The following is a 20,140-nucleotide window of genomic DNA, read 5'->3' as shown; positions in this document are numbered from 1 at the left end:
CCAAACCAAGTAGAAATTTCTCAGCTTGTCAAGGAGATAAACAGCTTCACAGGTATACTCCCCAAACAGCAAGCCTCCAAACCCTTTGCATATATAAATGAAGATGTTTAAGAAGTCACATGGCAAGAAAGGAGCCTCATCCAGCCCTTTTCCAAAGAGGGATTTAGTTCCTCCTCCAAGGAGTGTGAAATACACATCCAACTCTTTTCAGATGAATAAGAAAATCTTTCAATGCTGCCTTTTTAAAAGCAGCCATGTCAAGGGTAACCTCATAAATATGCTGACGGTTCACAACTCTATTCGTTATGTACAGCCTCTGCGTTCCCCAGCTGCACTTCTCCTAGGTCTTGCTCATTTCTCATAGACACTAAAGCCTGCCAACTGGACTAATCAACAATAGAAAGGCCACTGGCTCACTCGCTGCTTCATTTTAATTCAGCTATGTAATCAGCAGATAATTTATATACAGTATCTATCAGAAATACTCCTAAAGGTATTCAAACTTTTGAATTAATCTGTGTTAAATATAATGCTAGGATTTTCAGGGAAAAATAAACTTTTATGAATTTCAGTAAAATAATAGAACCCTTGGGTTTGAAAAAAAAGTGAGACTGTTTGATGAAACTTTGCTTTTGCCTTTGCTGGCAGAGGCTGAGGGACCAATACTATTTTGCAACCAATATGCTTGAGCACATGGTTCTGAATGTCTGCATAGAAGCACTGTTTTCTCTAAAATCTGGAGATAGAGCTGTGGTCCCCCAGTCACTGTAGAGAAAGGAACCATGTGTTATGTTGCAGATGGACAATTTCCTCTGGCCACATTCATGCACAGTACAATGGAAAAGCAAAGAGAAGTGCGGAATGATTTGATAAAAAATGCTTTTATAACAGGAATAGTGGATTCTTTACTTTTGAAAGGTCAGTTAGGAAAGGATATCATGCATTGTAGAGTAATACATATGAAAATGAGTTAAAATCATGAACTCCTGCAGGGGGCTCAGTACTAAAAAGTCACTCAAGTAGCTACAGTAAGTACTCTGTTAGCTGGAATGGTTAGAGAATTACATCCTCTGTTTAAAAATATGTTGCAGTGAAGTCTCCATTGTGATCTCCACATCATGCCTAGATTCAAAATCTCCATTGTGATCTCCACAGCATGCCTGATTCCACATGCTGGCCACCGCCCTTACCAGGTGTGCGATGTTGATTACGTTATCTACCCTCATCAAGCCTGAATTTTTGTATCTGGAACATGGAGTAAAACGGGATTAAATGTCATGCTAGGACTGTCACTTCAGGCCAAAATGGAGTATTCTCTCTTGTCCCACACAAATTAAAATATAAAATATATAAAGCATTGGCTTCTAAGATACTGGGTATTAGACAATGGCTGGTGACTCCTGGGGTCTGAGCAATGAATGTGGTGAGTCCTCTGACTGCCCCAGCTAACTGCCTGGAGACAGGTTTTTGGTCATGGAACAGAGAGGGGTAACAGGGAAGGTCCAGCAAAATCCCTGCGTTGAAGAGATAGGGCTGAGTGTCTGGGGACACTGAGGCAGCTGGAGCTCATAAGACAAAGTACAGAGAAAAGAGAGTCACATAGGAAGAGAACTTCAGGGAACTACAGAGGGTCCCCCTCAAGTTCAACAGAGTATTGATAGCCTACACATGTGATGAAAGTAATTGAGATTGGGGAAAATTCAGCCACAGGACTGGAAGGAACAGTACCTGCCACGCACAGAGTCAGAAAGTTCCCGTTCGTAATAGCCGGAGTGGAAAACACTGTAAATCACATGAACTTGGGAGAGTACTGAGAAGGGTCTGCCTCAGTAGCAGAGAATAATTACATCTACACTGGACACAGCTCTAATACTGCATAATGGAACTTCAAAGGAAGACTTGAAAAAATCAAATGGTTTCCAAATAAGTGTGTCCCAGAATAAAACATAAGGATATTTATAGACAGACAAAAATATCCCATAGCTAGCAAAGAAAAATGTATAATCCCTAACATCCAATACAATATTACCAGGTATTAAAAAAGGAAGGAAAACATGACTCATAATGAGAAGAAAACTTAATCATAACTGACCCACAACTGACACAGATGTTAGAATTAGCAAAGATTTCAAACAGTTATTATAACGGTATTCCATATATTCAAGAAGTTGAGACATGAAAACATAAAAAAAGCTCAGACCTAGATTTTAAAGAGGAAAACTACAATATCTTCAGTGAAAAAATAAACTTCAGATTAGACATGGCAGAAGTGGAGAATAGTAGACTTAAAGTTATAGCCATGAAAACCGTTCAAAATTAAGCACAAAGAGATAAAATAATCCCCCAACGTAAAATGAATATTAGTGACTTGTGGAACAATTTCAAGTGGATTAATAGATGTGTAATTGAAGTCTCTGAAAAACAGGGGGTGATAGAAAATATTTGAATAAATAACAGTATTTTCCCCAAGATTTGATAAAACTATAAACCCATAGAACCAAAATGCTACATAAAACGCAGCACAAACACACACATATACCCACAAAAACGCGAGAAAAAAAGATTATACTAAGGCACATTATAAAATTTCTCAAAAACAGTGATAAAGCCCAAACCGGTTTGGCTCAGTGGATAGAGCGTCGGCCTGCGGACTCAAGGGTCCCAGGTTCGATTCCGGTCAAGGGCATGTACCTTGGTTGCAGGCACATCCCCAGCAGGGACTGTTCAGGAGGCAGCTGATAGATGTTTCTCTGTAATCAATGTTTCTAACTCTCTATCCCTCTCCCTTCCTCTCTGTAAAAAATCAATAAAATATATTTTAAAAAAACAGTGATAAAAGAAAATATTAAAAACAATGAAAAAATAGGTGTGTTATATACAGAGAAATAAAGACAAAGAATACAGCAGATTTTCTTTTTTAATAAGAAACTGCAAAAACATAGTGAGCAACATTCAAAAGAAAAAATGTCAACCTAAAATTTTATTCCCCAGTTAAACATTTTTCAAACACAAAGGGAAAAAAAGACATATTCAATCATACAAGAGCTGGAAGAAATCATCACCAACAGAAACACACTACAAGAAATGTGGAGGGAAATTCTCAAAGCACAAAAACAATGTTATCATCTGGACTATGGATCTACACAAAGGAATGCAGAGCACCAGAAGGGGAACAATATGAGTAAGTATATAATATTGTTTTCTTGTGACTTAAATAATTTTAATAGATAATTGGCTATTTCAATGTAGTATGGGGTTTATAACAGATAAACAATATTGAAACACACAAATGGTGCCAAAATTAAGTCTGGGAAATTTGAAGTGTACTATTATAAACTTCTTAAAATATACATGAAGTGGCACAATATCACTTAAATGTAGAGTGTGATAAGTTAGCAATGTATACTATAAACCCTAAAGCAGCTTCTAAAAAAACAAAATGAAGATTTAGAGCTAATTAGCCAACAAAGGAGATAAAGTGGAATCGAGAAATATTCAGCTGATCCTAGAAAAGAAGAAAAAGAGGAAAAGAACAAAGACTAAATGGAGTAAATATAAAATAAATGACATGATAATGGAATATACCTAATCACATCAATAATCACATTAAACGGGAATGCTCTAAACACCCTAATTACAAGGGAGTAATTGTCAGATTGAACATAAAAATAAGGCCCAAATATTTTTAGGCTTCTTTTAATAGAAATTGGCAAGCTGATACTAACATTCATATGGAAATGTAAAGAACCTACTGTAGCCAAAATGATTCTGAAAAAGAAGAACAAAGTTGGAGAATAACACTACCTGATTTTAAGATTATTATAAAACTTCATTAGTCATGACAGGGTGGCGCTGACTGGATATTTGCCTTTATTTCATTCCTCCCCCTTCCCAGTGTTTCAAAGTTATTTGTATATTTTATAGCAGTAAACCAAAATTATGTAACTAAATAAAAGTTTATCTGCACAGCAGATAATCACACTGACATTTATATGGCACTAAATCTACAGAATATATACAAAGTTATATATATAAATATATAAATTGAACAGAATTGAATACAGAAATAGACGCACACATAGATGGAAAACTGATTTTCAGCAAAGGTAATGCAATGGTGAATGGTTATCTTTTCAATCAGTAGTGCTGGAAAAGTTGCTAATTCAAATACAATGAATAAATTTTTAACCATACCTTGCATCATATACAAAAATTAACTCAATTGAATCATAGACTTGAAGTAAAATAAAATAATAAAAAAGCATCATTTGAAAGAAAACAGGGAAATGTCTTTGTGATCTTGGGTTGGTTGATGATTTCTTAGCTATGACACCAAAAGTGTTATCCATAATATTAAAAATTTATATATTAGACTTTAGGGAATTTAAAACTTTGATCTTTTTGATAGATACTCTTAGAAAATTAAAAATAAGAGATAGATGTAAAGAAAATATTTCAAATCATGTATTAGACAAAGAATTTGTATCTAGATTATATAAAGAATTCTCAAAAGGTAATAAGAAAAAAATTATCTAGTTTTTAAAAATATAGGCAAAAATTTGATATCTAGATGGCAAAGAAGATATATAGATGGCCATTAAGAACATGAAAACATGTTCAGCATTATTAGCCATAGGAAAACACAAATTAAAACACCAATAAGATACTATTACACACCTAATATAATGGCTAAAATTAAAATGTCTGGCCATACCAAGCATGGAAAGAACTTCAAGAAACTGGGAGCACTCTTACAGTACTGATGGGAATGTAAAATGGCACAGTCAAGTGGGAATATAGTTTGGCAATTTCTTTTAAAGTTAAATACATACTAGTTCACTACTCAGTAGTTATAAGATAAATAAAAGCATGAGTCATACAAAGACTTGTATAGAAATGTTCATAGCCCAAAACTGGAAATAAATCAAATGTTAATCAACAGGTAATAAATAAACAAATAGTGATATAGTGATAGGATAGAGCACTATATCAAAGCCCTGGAAAGAGGTAATGCTGGTTGGTAAAAGGAGCTAGGACTGAGATTCACGAGTTTTGAATTGTGGTCCTCACTCTACCACTGTCTGTGAAATCAGATAAACAAGTTCACTTTCTTGGACCTCATTTATTCAATAAAGCAGAAATATGTATTTTTACTCTAAAAGGTTTTGAATTCCCTTTCTCAGAAAACACATACACACAACTAAAGAAAGTAAGGCAGAGGATCTTATAAAAAGGATAATGGATAGTGGATTCTCTTCAGTTTCTTACTGTTTGATTGGCTATTCTGGAGTGTTTGTGCCGGTGATGGAATAAAAGTGATCAAATATGACTAGAAAAGGACTTTTACTCCAAAAGGAACAAGACACCAATAGCCTACTTCTGGCCTCTGAAGCACAGAACTCAAGGTATGAGCCCCGAGTATAACTCTCCAGTTTATTGGTAGTTCCAATAGAATTCTTTAGATAAAAAGTTTGTGGATATTTGCCTTTATTTCATCCTCTCCCCTCCCCCTCCCCAGTGTTTTAAAGTTATTTATATATTTTATAGCATTAAAAACCAAAATTATGTAACTAAATAAAAGTTTATCTGCACAGTAGATAATCACACTGACATTTATATGGCACTAAGTCTACAGAAGAATACAAATCCTCAAAGTCACAGGAGGCTATATTATAGTCAAGCTTTCTTAATTCCACAGCTGGGCTAGCATCAAACCAATCTTGACATGACAATCTAGAAAGTTACATTCTCACAGAATATTTTATTGCTTGACTAAAATTTGGAATGGTGCCAAACTCTTTAGGATATGTAAAGAAGTGTTTTAAGCCAGGAGAATTTGTTTTCTAATTCAAGGGTTAAAGTGAGTACTTTTAGTTATGCCTACAGGAGTGGGTTACTTTTGGAATTTTTACTAAGTGAATGTGTATATACCTATCCATCTATAAACGAATGTGTAGGCATCTTATTGCTTATTGTGGTTCTGGAAATGGGAATAGCTCTATTATAATTTAGTTCATGCTTTATCCCTCTGAAATATTCCATGATCTTATTTGAAATGTCGTCACATTAAAGAATTCTCTTTTTTCTTTGCTGTCAAAAATAAACTACTCTAACATGGGCACAATCCCCTGCAAACATTCACACTTGTAATCACACTCATGCACACCCCAGGTCTTTTCTGACAGCTTGCAAAAATCTCTATTGCCTTTTCATGCGGCCTTCACAGTTACAAAGCTGAAATTTCTTTGGCTATTTCCTTCCATGTTTATATAGCTCAGCTTTTCAAAGGGTTTTTTAAAAATGGCTTAGACACACCTAAGAAAAATATGCATTTCTTTTCATGACTTGGCTAACAGCCAAGGTTTTTTAATCCCCATTTACCAAGAAAACAGTGCTCTCACGTGTGCCATGTATCAGCAAATCAAAGATGCTCTTGATACAGATTCAAAAGCCCATATCAGCATCGCACTTTCTTCTGCCCTTATTGCCCACAGTTATTTGTTACCTGTAGAGAGAGCTATTCCAGCTTCCCTATCCTATTAATGAATCTCTGATGCATATCTAGTGTCTGATAGAACATACACAATGCAAACCTTAACCCTGTACCAATATTCTTTATAAGCCCTGGAAAAACCTAGTAAGTGAATAAAAAACTTCCTACTTTTCAGGGACACTTTGTTACTAAAAAAAGAGTTTACTTAATGTCTTAAATTGGGATCTTCACAAGCAAAATAAGAGTTGAGGATTTGTACGCAAGTGATTTATTGAAACTATGCAGGAGAAACTCACAAGGGGATTCAGACAGCAGAGCAGGAGAGGGGTATGACTTTAGGCAAAGTTTCATGAAGGCTTCAAGTTCATTCTGTACAAAAACCTGGGAGTATGACTTACACCTCAAAGTTTTTCACCTTTGAGGTCAGGGGCTGGGCCATTGGCTAAGGATTGGTTGGGAAGATATAAAACCCTAGGCACTTCCAGCTCTCTAAATATTCTGTCAACGATGCTCTAGATGTCCCCAAGGGACTACCTCAAAGCAAATCAAAGTGCAGGACATTACAAGCAAAAGCTGGGTCAACAGTGATCATACTTCTAGGAATCTAACCTAAGAATCACGAAACACCAATCAGAAAAAATATATGCACCCTTATGTTCATAGCAGCATAATTTATAACAGCTAAGATCTAGAAACAGCCCAGATGCCCATCATTAGATGAGTGGATGAAAAAAAAAGCAGTACATTTACACCGTGGAATCCTATGCAGCTATAAAAAAGAAGGATCTATTATCCTTTGAGACAGCATACAGGTACCTGGAGATGATTATGCTGAGTGAAATAAGCCAGTCAGAGAAAGACAATTGTCACTTATATGTGGAATCTAATGAACAGAATAAACTGATGAATAAAATAGAACCAGAGGCATGGAAACATGGAACAAACTGACGAATCTCAGAGGAAAGGGGGAAGGGGGCCGGGAAGAGATTAACTAAAGAACTTATATGTATATTTATATTGCCCATGAACATGACAATAGGGTGGTGGTGGGAACCAGGTGGTGATGGACAAGGGGGAAAAGGGAAAACATTTGCAATATTCTCAACAATAAAGATTAAAACAAAAAACAAAAAAACGCAAAAGCCCACAGAAGCCAGGAAAGGGACAGACAGAAACAGTAAATGGGCCCTAGGGCATGTGGTTAGCACCAGCAGTGTTCTGGCTCTAAACATTCATTGGGTGCCTGTTCTGTGCTGGGGATAAGTTGGTGGCAAGTAGATCTATTGCCCATTCGAGTTAGGTTTAAACTGGGGTTGAAAAAAAAAGACTCATAAGCCAATATTCACACAAATGAATAGAACATTACAACTATAAATACTTTGAAAAAAATGTTATGAGAACATTTATTAGAGGGACTTGACTTAGTCTTATGTTCAACAAATGTTTTTTGAAGGAAATGACTCAATATGTAGCAATTTGGTTTCCTGGCCACATGAAGAAAAACCACATTGTAGTTGTTAGTGTTTTTGCTAGGTAAAAGCAATTTACATACTTTCAGGTGTCCTGAAGTAATTCCCAAAGTCCGAAAAAAACCCAATGAAAAGCCTTTAAATAGTGAATCAGAGGAAAGGAGATAATATTAAGATTGGGTAAACTAGGGAATATTCTACGGTCCAATCTTTATATAGGCATCACAGTATAACACAAACAGCCAGAATAAGAAAGTCTCTCTCTCTCTCTCTCTCTCTCTCTCTCTCTCTCTCTCTCTCTCTCTCACACACACACACACACACACACACACACACACACACACACACACACTCCCTGGTCAGGTTTTGACAGCAAGGGGAATTTTATGACTAGGAATAATGATAGAAATTTCTATATGGTGACACAATATGTACGAACCAGATTAGATGCTCTATATTTATTATCTGGATAGGTCCTAACAAACAACCCATGAGCTAGGTACTATCTTTATCCCAACTTTGCAGAAAGGAAAATAGGAGGCAGGAGGTTGAGACATTTGCCCAAGGTCACTGAGATGCAAATCAGTTGAATGGGATTGAATGTAAATCTGTGTGACTTCCAAGCTGAGCCATCATAACCAATTTGCCAGGCTACCTGGAAAGGCAGCACCCACTTATGTGAAAACTCTTCCTGGAAAGGGAATACAGACTATGGCAGCTTAAATCCAGTGGGGTCCTAGCTAATTATCCTCTTAAGCTACAAGGCTGGCTAGCTAGCTAATAAGCCCCCTTTTTAAACAATGTGGTTTCACTAAGGAATCAGCTGGAGCCCCTGGCGCTATAGACAAGTTCCCTGTGGTCTTGTAGGCAAGCATATTGTAAAACTTTGTTTATAGCCTCAGACACATCATATCTTAGGCTATTATTTTCAACATATTCATGAGGGAATGTATAAGGTCAATGCCAGAGGCCCACTAGATCTTGAAAACTAGAGCCTGCACAAGCAAGAGTGTGTCTTTTCCCATAGACCAGGCATGTGGTAACTCATTCCATCCTTTCCATGAGCAGTTAAAAAATGTGAATTCACATCAGGAGCCGTTCACCCTTCATTACAATGGAGCGCTAGATTGTTTCTGTCGTCTCTCATATAGTGACTATGAGAGCTTGGTAGTGACCGCCTTGAACACTGTTGCAGAGAATCCAGAGGCAACATGAAGGTTCAACTGGAGGGAACCCCAAGGTCAACTAGTGAGGTCCCTGGTGAGTGCTAGACCGGGGAGAGTGTGTAGCCTTTGGCCACACTGGATGAAGCAGTGTTTCCCAAACCTTATGCCTCACAGGGGACTCTGGCCCAAAGCACAGATTCCCAGGTAAGGGCCAAGCTACTGAACCTGCAAGGACAGGTGCCTGGAAACTGGCATTTCAACAATGGCTTCAGGTGATTTTCACAATTAGGTAAGTTTGGAAAACACTGAGGGCAGCCATTCTTTCTCCCATATACACTCCCAGGTTTTAAGGTGTCAAAAAAATTCTCACAGTTATGTTTTATTTGACCTGAACAACCCTTTCTGCAGCTGTATGTACTTGCACATGTGTGTGGGCCCATGCTCATGCACGTGTAGGAGCATGTAACAAGGAGAGGTTGTCTACCATTCGGCCAACCCAAGAACTAGTGATGGCTCTTCCCTTCCTTATCACCACCCTTCCTCCAGTTTCCAGAACTCACACCTTCTTCTGTGTGTGGCAAGAAGTTAAAGTGTCCTGAGCAGTTCACAGAGTCTCAGCTACTTTCAAGTGAGAGTCAGGCATCCTTTAGTTGTATGATCATGACAGGTAAGCAGCTGCCCGAGGGATGGCCTTTAGGCACTATGATGAGAGCAGGTGCCTCCTCTGCAGAGCCAACAGGCACTTCCAGGCCAAGGCCACAGGTATGTGGGCACTCGCTCAGCTTCCACGTGGTCCCCGCTTCTGACCACTGCAGAGCAGTTACTGGAATTCTCTTTTTGTTAAAGCTTCCTCTCTCCTTGACTCCCCCAATTTCCTGACTACCTCCTCCAAGGTACCACTTCACAACCTATCTTTCTCTTTATTTTTTTTTAAATATATTTTATTGATTTTTTACAGAGAGGAAGGGAGAAAGATAGAGAGTTAGAAACATCGATGAGAGAGAAACATCGATCAGCTGCCTCCTGCACATCTCCTACTGGGGATATGCCCGCAACCCAGGTACATGCCCTTGACCGGAATCGAACCTGGGACCTTTCAGTCCGCAGGCCGACGCTCTATCCACTGAGCCAAACCGGTTTCGGCACAACCTATCTTTCTCTTTATAGCACAGATACACCTCATCTATATTCTATTCTCTTTCATGTGTGTGTGTGTGTGTGTGTGTGTGTGTGTGTGTGTGTGTGTGTGGTATACATTGTTCATGTCATAAGCTCCGATACTCCTCCCCTCAGGATCTATCCTGATTTTCCTGGTTTGGGAGAAATAAAAAAAAGAAAAAGAACAGGAAATCTTTTCTGTTTATTTTATTCTCTCCATGCCATAACAAAACTGGTTTTCTGTATTGTTCTGCCTGATGTTGTTATGATCAGGAAATGCAGGAAAAAAAGGAATGGCCAAGTTAAATATTTTATGACCTTATCTTGCCTCTTCTTCACTAGAATATAACCTCCCCAAGGGCAGAAAGTTGCCTGATTTTGTTGTGGTCTTTTCAGAGTTTGGTCCACACTATGGCATGTGTATGAAATATCTATTGAGTTAATGAATGATATTCCAGCCTTGACTCTTTTAGTGCCTTTTTCAGGGTCATAACTCAGCTATATTTTCAAGGCTCAGCTCAGGTCTTACCTCCTCCAAGAGGACGCTCCTGAGTATCCCTGTTTTTCTCTCATCCCTTTAACACTTTTATCTCTATCTCACAACTCCTTGTTATTTCAGAAATTTTAGCTTATTTGTCTATTTAAGGCATACGGCAGTCTCAACAACTTTCAATAAATACTGTAGCGAGTTTCATTCAGGTTGTTTTTTAGAAATCCCTCAAAGCACACTGATGGCATCATTCCAGAATCTAATTCAAGGAAAGTAATTTGGGTCAAAACAATGCTCTCTGGGTCCACAGCTCTTTGACTCTTTGACTTGTCATTATTCTCTTATTTTTAATATGTGCCCTATTTCCTCCTCACTTCCTTCATGAACAAAGGATTGTGTGTTTTCCTCTACAGAGATGATCGTGGCTCACGGCACGTAGTAAATTCCCACTGATTACTTGATTGATTTTAAAGACACTAGGGTTATTTCAGAAACTCTAATGTTCTTTTGCATGGATAATTCTGTGGCAAATATATCCTTCCTAATTCACAGGAAGACTCTTGGTCTTATGTTGTGGTTTCAGTGTTCTGTGGACAAGAAAAGAAAATGTGTATGACTGCAAACACATGTGCGCCCATCCTTTGTCAGGGTAGCAATGAAAATTAAAGTCTAAGAAAATGATTAATTGCATCTAAAGAGGGGGTGTTTCTGTTTGTTCTGCAATGTTGCTTTTGACTAAGGGAAAATTAAAATTCTGGAATGCTTGGGCTCTTGAATGTTATTTTCCTTTCAAAACTTTGTCTCAGCTCATAGCTGCTTTTGCATTTTTTTTTTTTTACCAGCAACTGAAGGAAAGAGAATATTTTTTTGTGACAGTATTTGTCTTCATTTTAGCAATGAAAATGTAAATGTTCAAACAACACTGGCAGCACAACTCAAATCTGGGGAGGTAATATTTTTTTCATACCAACCATTAATACGGAAAAATTAAACAAGGATGGGATTTCATGCTGCTCCAGTAAATTAGAGAATCATTTAACAAAAAGAAGTAAAGAAATAAGAAAAGAGCCCTGGGTGGCTCATTTCATTGGAACATTGCCCCATACACCAAAAGGTTGCAGGTTTGATTCCCAGTCAGTGTACATACGTAGGTTGAGGATTCAATCCCTGGTTGGGGTGGGTCCAGGAAGCAATTGATCAATGTGTCTCTCTCATATTGATGTTTCTCTGTGTCTCTGTTTCACTCCTTTCCTCTCTCTCTAAAAATCAATGGAAACATATCTTTGGTTGAGGGTAAAAGAATAATGAAAAAATAAATAAAAGAAGACATCATAGGACAGTAAAGCCTGTGCTAATGAGAGAATAAGCTTTAATTCTTTCCCCCAAAATCTAGCAGTGCTGCTTGGGAATGAAATGATTAGGGTTTGTGTAATACATAACCCAAGCACAGTTTCCTCTTACCACAAAACCCGCATCTCAGAATTTTAGATTCTTGAACTCTGGTGTTCTTCCCTGGTAAAGCAAACACATGTATGTTTTTTTAATGGTTTCCATACAATTATAAAGTCATTAGAGTCGTTAAGCACTATTCCAACTGAGGATGTTTAGACATGTGCTTCAATGAAGATTAAAAAAGGAATCATGGACATTTAAATGGCAGTCGCTTTTAAACATGAGTATTTTCTCAAATTTCTAATCATTTCATTTAATTTGTTTATAAGAATAATATAGTTTTTGGCTTGAATACACATATTAGAGGAAAGGATCATATTGTAAAAATATCTTAGCGTGAAAAACTTCATACATTTAGTGAACATGTCATGTCAACCCAGATGAATTTTTTAAATATCTTGATTCTCCTAATGCCCAGATAATTTCTAGGTGCTGGGTATTGAAAAGGAATGAATTCAACTAAGTAGAAAGCATCATTCATGACAATAAGTGTTCTTTACACTGGGGTGACCATTTCTTTCTTTCTTCTTTTTTTTTTACCAGTAAATCTTCACCCGTGGGCACCAAGACCAGGGATGGAACCTGAAACCTGGGTATGTGCCCTGACCTGAAAGCGAACCCTGTAGCCATTTGGTGTACCAGACATTGTGCCAACCAACTGAGCCACCCAGCCAGGGTGGACTGACCTTTTGATTCTTTTTCCCCTGGGGGAGTCTAGCCAGATTTGAAATGCATAGTATTTTCCACATCCTCAACTTGTCAGACAAGTGGCTGAAGTAATCCAAGACCATTAGCAAAAAAAGTTATGATTAGCTCTTGGTCAATTTGGATAAACTGAAAAATGAAAAACAGGAGCCAATGACAGACCATGGGATTTGCAAATTATAGTTAATGAAACCACTATTCAGGCTCTGAATCACACAGACAGTTACAGATAACTTTCTGCAGAAAGGATTTCTTATTTCTATACACAGTGAAAAAAATCACTGTAATGATTTTTCTGATTAATATGTAAAGACATATCTGGGGGAAAAAGGAAAAAAAAATACCATTAAACTGATCCAAAGCTAAGTCATAATATCCAGTACCTTGGGGGCAAAAATAGGCTGTAGTTTCTTCACTGTATTATAGACTAGACAAGGAAAAGAAGAGATAGCCTGTAAAAAATGAAAACATTTGGAAGCAGATTTCCAGTGTCTTCATTAAAATGGAAATAGTTATACCAGCAGTGCAAATAAGCACTGGACAGGAACAGGGTCCTCAGAGCATCAGTGTGAAATGACAGAACACTAGGGAGAAGGTCTAATGGATTTTGACTCTAAAAGACATTTGGGAATCGTGTTTCGGATGGTGTAATAGTTAGCTTACAAGCTTGGCTTCTGTAACAAAGATACGAAAATAACAAGGGCTCAACAGAAGGGAAATCCTCTTTCATATAATTGTGGCGAGGGTGACAGGGACCCAGACTCCCAGTTTTCTGATCTGCCCATCTCAATCCTTATCTTGTATTTGTTCTCTATAATAGCTACTGCAGCTCGGCCTTCAGGTGAGAAAGGGCCTGTCCCTTTTCTTTAAGGGCTGGTTTCAGGTTTCAGAATCTTTACACATCACTTTGATTCACATGCATTTGGGCTGAGCTTGGTCTCTTGACCATACCCTGCTGAAAGGGAGGCTGGAAATGTAGTCTTTGAACTGGAAGCTATGTGCTCATGGTAAAACTTGATGGGTCTTCTCTTATTTTTAATGCCTAATTCTCTTACTGATTCACCTGGCAGTCAATGGTCGTATTATTTTAGGGACAAAACTTCCTTCCAGATACCACTTTATGTGTGTTGGTAAAGTTCAGGATGCTTCCCGTCTGTTTATCAATCACCAAAGACAAGCACCTTGAACTAATGGTACTAGTTGTCCATCCTTGTCAGTTCCTCCCTGATGTTAGGCTAAACTTTTATGTCATTTTTGCTTGTTGCAACATTTAGCATGATACTCAGTCCCTTGGATTTGCTATTAGTGTGTGTGTGTGTGTGTGTGTGTGTGTGTGTAAAAGTTTATAAAAGTTTTGTTTTATTGGGGGTGGGAATGGGCTTGGTAATTTAGAAGAACAATTAGAAAAGCTAGACCAAAAATTTCAAATATTTGAAGTTATCACAGAAAAGAAGCCAGTGAAAAATACTGAGGCTGTATCTAAGAGAAGAAGGAAGCTGAGACATTTTGGTTTGCTTTGCTCCTAAGGGCATCTGTAGATTCTGAAGAGAACCTAAGCAGTGTACCCTCTCCACGGGTGGGCAAACTTTTTGACTCGAGGGCCACAATGGGTTCTTAAACTGGACCGGAGGGCCGGAACAAAAGCATGGATGGAGTGTTTGTGTGAACTAATATAAATTCAAAGTAAACATCATTACATAAAAGGGTACGGTCTTTTTTTTCAATAGTTTTATTCATTTCAAACGGGCTGGATCCGGCCTGCGGGCTGTAGTTTGCCCACGGCTGCAGGCACACTCCCTGTGATAATCCATGAAGCGATATAAGGTCAAAATTTGTGTCATTTCAGAAAGCATGTTATACTTTAATATAAAGAAGTATGTTTGAAATAAATGAAACTATATAGAAAATAATATAACAAACACCTATGGACCCAAGATGAAGAGAATTCTGTCATTTAAAAAATTACTTTGTATTTCTCTATTTTTATAAGAAATAAAATATTTTAGAGGTAGTGAGAGATCTACCCCCTCTGGGTTCCCCCCATTCTTAGAGCATACAGCATCTTAAAGTTGGTGAACCACTTCTATGCATATATTTGTACTTTTACTATATTTATAGTAAACATTTGTAAAAAATTTGGTCTAATATTTTGGGTTTTAAATTTCATGTAGAATATCACTATTTATCTTCTGCAATTTATATATATCACTCCATATTTTCTTAGATCTTTCCACGTTGAAATGTATAGATGAAATTTATTTCTTTAGACTCCTACATATAGCTTCAGTGTGTGAACAGCCAATTCAGTAACCATTCCCCTACTGAAGGACAGGTAAATGGTCTCCACAATTTTTGCTATTAAAAACATTACTACAGAGAACGTCACTGTACCTATCTCTTTGCTCTCATGTTTGAGACTCCCCTACAGAAGAAATCCAGAAAGGAAAAGGCAGACAGTGGGGCAAACACATCTTCAACTTGACTATATATTGTCAAATTATTTACTCTACAGTTGGTTGTCATAATGAAACTCCCACAAGCAATGTGCAAAAGTGCCTGTTTCTCCACATTCTTGCCAGGAGTTGGTGTTATCAAGGTAGTTTCATTTTATATGTTGGGAGTGTTTAAAGTTGCTTTATTTTGTGTTTTCCTGAATACTGGGGAGGGTGAACAGATTTTCCACATGTTTACTGTGCATTATTTTTTCCCCTTTGTGATCTGCATGATAAAAGTTGACCATTTTTCTATTGGGTTGATTGCATGTTCCTTACTGATTTTCAGGTTTTAAAATGTACTCTAGAACTTTATTCTTTTTCTGATTAGTAAGTTACAAATACTTTCCCCCCAATGTGTGACAAGAATTTCTGTCACAAAGAAGCTTTTATTATTATTAAAAGAGTTTTTATTTATTATTAATGATACTGTAGTCAAAGTTGTCATTCTTCACATTTTAGTTTGTTTTTCTCTATCTTAGTTGAGAAATAATTCCTTAATAATTCATAATGCTATTACCTTTTCTTCTTATACATTTAAAGTTTTGCTTTTCAAGTAAGAGTTTTCAATTCATCTCTTTTGCAGAGCAGTAGGTTTCAAATTTTAATTATGTTTTACTGAAGTTTATTTTTGGGTTGTATTTGCAGTGTTGTAGTTATCTCCAAACCCAATTTCACAGGGTTTCCTCCCATGTTTCCTTCTAGAAGCTTTATAATTTTTATTTGACATTTAGCTCTATGGCCCATTTTGAATTAATTTTTGTGGCAGGAGTAAGGTCTGTACCTAGCTAGATTCATTTTGTGTTATGGTCATCCAGTTATTGCCATCCAGCACTATCTGCTAAAAAGACTAGCCTTTCTCTACTGAATTGCCTTTCCTCTTTGGTCAAAGATCAATTGATTATACTTTTGTGGGTCTCTTTCTGGGCTCTCTATTTTGTTTCAATAATCTGTTTGTTTATTGTTTCACCAATACCACATTGCCTTGATTACCGTAGCTTTACAGTACATCTTGAACTTAGGTATTGGGAGTCCTCTAACTATGTTCTCTGTCTTTAGTGCTTTACTTGTTTTCCCTCCCCCACTCACCCTCCTGCTTACACTACCAAATAAAGTGTCAGTGTTGAAATCCTTGCCTTGTGTTCTGTCTTCTGGAAGACCAATGTTATGTACTGAATATTTGTGGCCGCCCCCCCCCCCCCAAATTCATATGTTAAAACCCTACAATGTGCCTGTATTTGGAGATGGGTCTTTAAGAAAGTAACTAAGTTTAAATGAGGTCATATGGGTGAGGCTTTGGTCCAATAGAATTAGTGTCCTTTTAAGAAGAGACACCAGAAACTTTCCTCTCCCTTTCTCTGCCCCCCTTTCCTCCTCTCCTCCTTTCCGTCTCTGTGTATTTACTGATGAAAGGCCATATGAGCAAATAGTAGGAAAGTGAACATCTACAGGCTAAGAAGAGAGATCTCACCGGAAACTAACCCTGACAGCATCTTACTCTTGGACTCTAGCCTCCAGAACTGTGAGAAAACACATTTCTGTTGGTTAAGCCACCAAGTCTGGCACTTTGTTATGGTAGCCCAAGCAGACTAGTCTATTCTTAGACTAGAATAAGACTAAGTATAACTTTTGTAAATATCAAATAGGATTTTCCTTAATCCAATCTGACAATCCTTGTCTTTTAACTGTTGAGGTTAATTCATTGGAAGTTATTGTATTCCTGATAGTATTCATTGCTAACACTTTATTTTATGCTTTCTAAATCACATATTTTTCTTTTTCTCCTTTCAGAACTAATATTAGACTTACTTATTTTCCTTAATTCTTTCTTTCATTGGTTAAGGAATTATACATTTAATCTTTATGGTTTACCCTTTAATTTGGAACATGCATGCCTGTCCGAACGAAGTCAAAATTGAATCCATAATGTTACCACATTTCTAAACAGTTCAAGGACTTTAGAAACATTAACTCTGATTACCCACTCTTCCTTCTTTAACGTCACATTTTTTACTTCAACTCTCTTTATATGAGCCTCATATTGTCATAATTAACTTTATTTTGTATATTGCTAATATGCGTTTTGTTTACCCTATGTTTGCCAATTGTTTTGCCCACTATTGATTTTGGAAACCCTCTTCTTCCTTCTGGGTTCAATTTTCTTCTTTCTGGGATAAATCCTTTAATAATTGCTTTAGTAAGGATACATGGGTGGCAAAGTCCCTATGTCCCTTTTGTCTAAAATTGTTCTTATTATGTTTTCACTCTTGATTGATAGTTTGTCTAGTTTATAATTCTAGGTTGACAGTTATATTCTCTCAGCAATTTGAAGATATAATTTAATTGTACTATGGCCTCTATTGTTACCATGGGAAATCTATTGTCAATATTTTTCCTTTATTTGTCTTATTTAAAACTTTTTATTCTTGGATCTAAGGATTTATGTTTTTCATCAGTTTTACAATATTCTCAGCCATCATCTTGTTAACATTTGACTCCTCATCATTGTTGTTCTTTATACTTTTGAACTTTTAGTAGCCATATATTATCCCTTCTCATTCTCTCCTTCATGTCCCTAACTCTTTTTCATGTTTATTATTATTTTTTTATCCTCCTTAATTGCATTTTAATTAATTTCCTCAGATCTATCTTCTAGTTCAATATTGTTACTTTAGCTGTTTCTAACATATCCCATAAGATAGTGTTTGTTGCTTAACTTTAGAAGTTCTGTTTAACTTGTGTTAATCAGCTTGGATTTTATTTATTTGTTTCTTATAAATTTCTTATAGATTTGATTTATTACCTAATTATTTGAACACAATTTTATATTCTCTATTAGAATATGCTATAATGTAAAAATATTGATTTTCTAATGTGCTACCTGTGTGTCATTAGTTTCTCACCCATGTTACATCATTTACTTATGAAAGCTCAACTTGGGAGGCACTTTATCTGTGAGAATCATGAAGCACATATACAGTGGAGTAACGTTATCTTTGTGTCTAACAAATCGATAAAAATAATTTAAAAAAGAATTAATGCTCAAGAGACATATCTCAGACTGTAGTCAATATCTTGAATAGACTGGACTCATTACTTGTGAGCTGAAATAACATAATTTAAAAATATATACATTTTTATTGATTTCAGAGAGGAAGGGAGAAGGAGAGAGAGAGAGAAACATCAATGATGAGGAAGAATCATTGATTGGCTGCCTCCTGCATACCCCCTACTGGGGATTGAGCCTGCAACCCAGACATGTGCCTTCATTTGAATCAAACCCAGGACACCTCAATCCATAGGCCGACGCTCTATCCACTGAGCCAAACCAGCTAGGGCTGAAATAGCATAATATTTAATGCAACGTAAATAATATCAGAATTTCTCATAAAGATCAAATTGAGTTAAATGTTTGAATCTTGACCAATACTGTAGTTTTTAAAGATGGGGCTGGTTTTGAATCTTTATGTTATGGCAGCCTATACATATCCTATATAATAAAAACCTAATATGCTAAGTGTCTGGTTGTCCGTTCAACCCATCAAAGGGTAATATGCTAATGATATGCTAAGTTTGCTCAACCACTTGCTATGATGTGCACTGACCACCAGGGGCCAGATACTCCGACTGGTAGGTTAGTTTGCTGCTGGAGTCCGGCCAATGGGGACTAAGCAAGATAAGCCAGACATGCTCTGGAGCCCTCCTATGGTCCCTCCCTGACTGCCCAGCTTTCTGAGTCCCTCCCCAGCCCCAACTGTGCACACCAGTGGGGTCTCTCGGCCTGGCCTGAACCCTCTTGCAATCCGGGACCCCGTGGAGTGGAGGATGTCGGAGAGCCAGATTTGACCCAATCCTACTCAACACAGGAGCTTCCCCCTGCTGGTGAGTGCTCTCCCATAGGGGGAGCACTGTTCAGCCAGAAGCCAGGTGCATGGCTGTGAGTGCAGCAGTGGTCCAGGAGCCTCTCCTGCCTCCTCAACAGCGATAAGGATGTCTGACTGATGGCTTAGCCTTCAGTCGGACATCTCCTGAGGGCTCTCAGACCGCAAGAGGGCACAGACTGGGCTGAGGGACCCCACCTCGTGTGCACAAATTTCATGCACCGGGCCTCTAGTCTTGATGTTAAAGTGACATTTTACCTAAGACTTAAAGGAGGTGAAAGAGCAAGCCACCTGGGAAAAGAACTTTCCATTCTGAAAAAAAAAAAAAAAAAAAAAAAAGCAAGTGCAACATTTCTGAAGCAGAAACATGCTGGGTGCCCTTGGGGAACATTGAGGAGGTCACTATAAATGGAATGCACTAAGGAAGGGAGAGAGTAATAGGTGATGAAATTTGAGGTAGCAAAGGATCAAGCTACAGTAAGAACTTTGCCTTTTACTCTGAGATGAGAAGTCATTGGAGGATTTTGAACAGAGAAGTGTTTATTTCCTTTTTAATGAGTTCACTCTGACTACTGTGTTGAGATCAGACTGAGGCAGGCAAACTCAGAAGAAGGGAAACAAATTAGAAGGCTATTTCAGTAACTGAGGGACAAGAAGATGGTAGCTTATACCAGCACAGAAGCAGGGAGGTGGTAAGAACTGGATAGATGCTAGCCAGCCGTGGGCAAACTACGGCCCGCGGGCCGGATCTGGCCCGTTTGAAATGAATAAAACTAAAAAAAAAAAAAGACCGTACCCTTTTATGTAATAATGTTTACTTTGAATTTATATTAG

Source organism: Myotis nattereri, assembly GCF_964212035.1.
Source record: "Myotis nattereri genome assembly, chromosome: 4".
Taxonomy (NCBI): domain Eukaryota; kingdom Metazoa; phylum Chordata; class Mammalia; order Chiroptera; family Vespertilionidae; genus Myotis; species Myotis nattereri.
Note: the sequence above shows the minus strand (reverse complement) of the source record.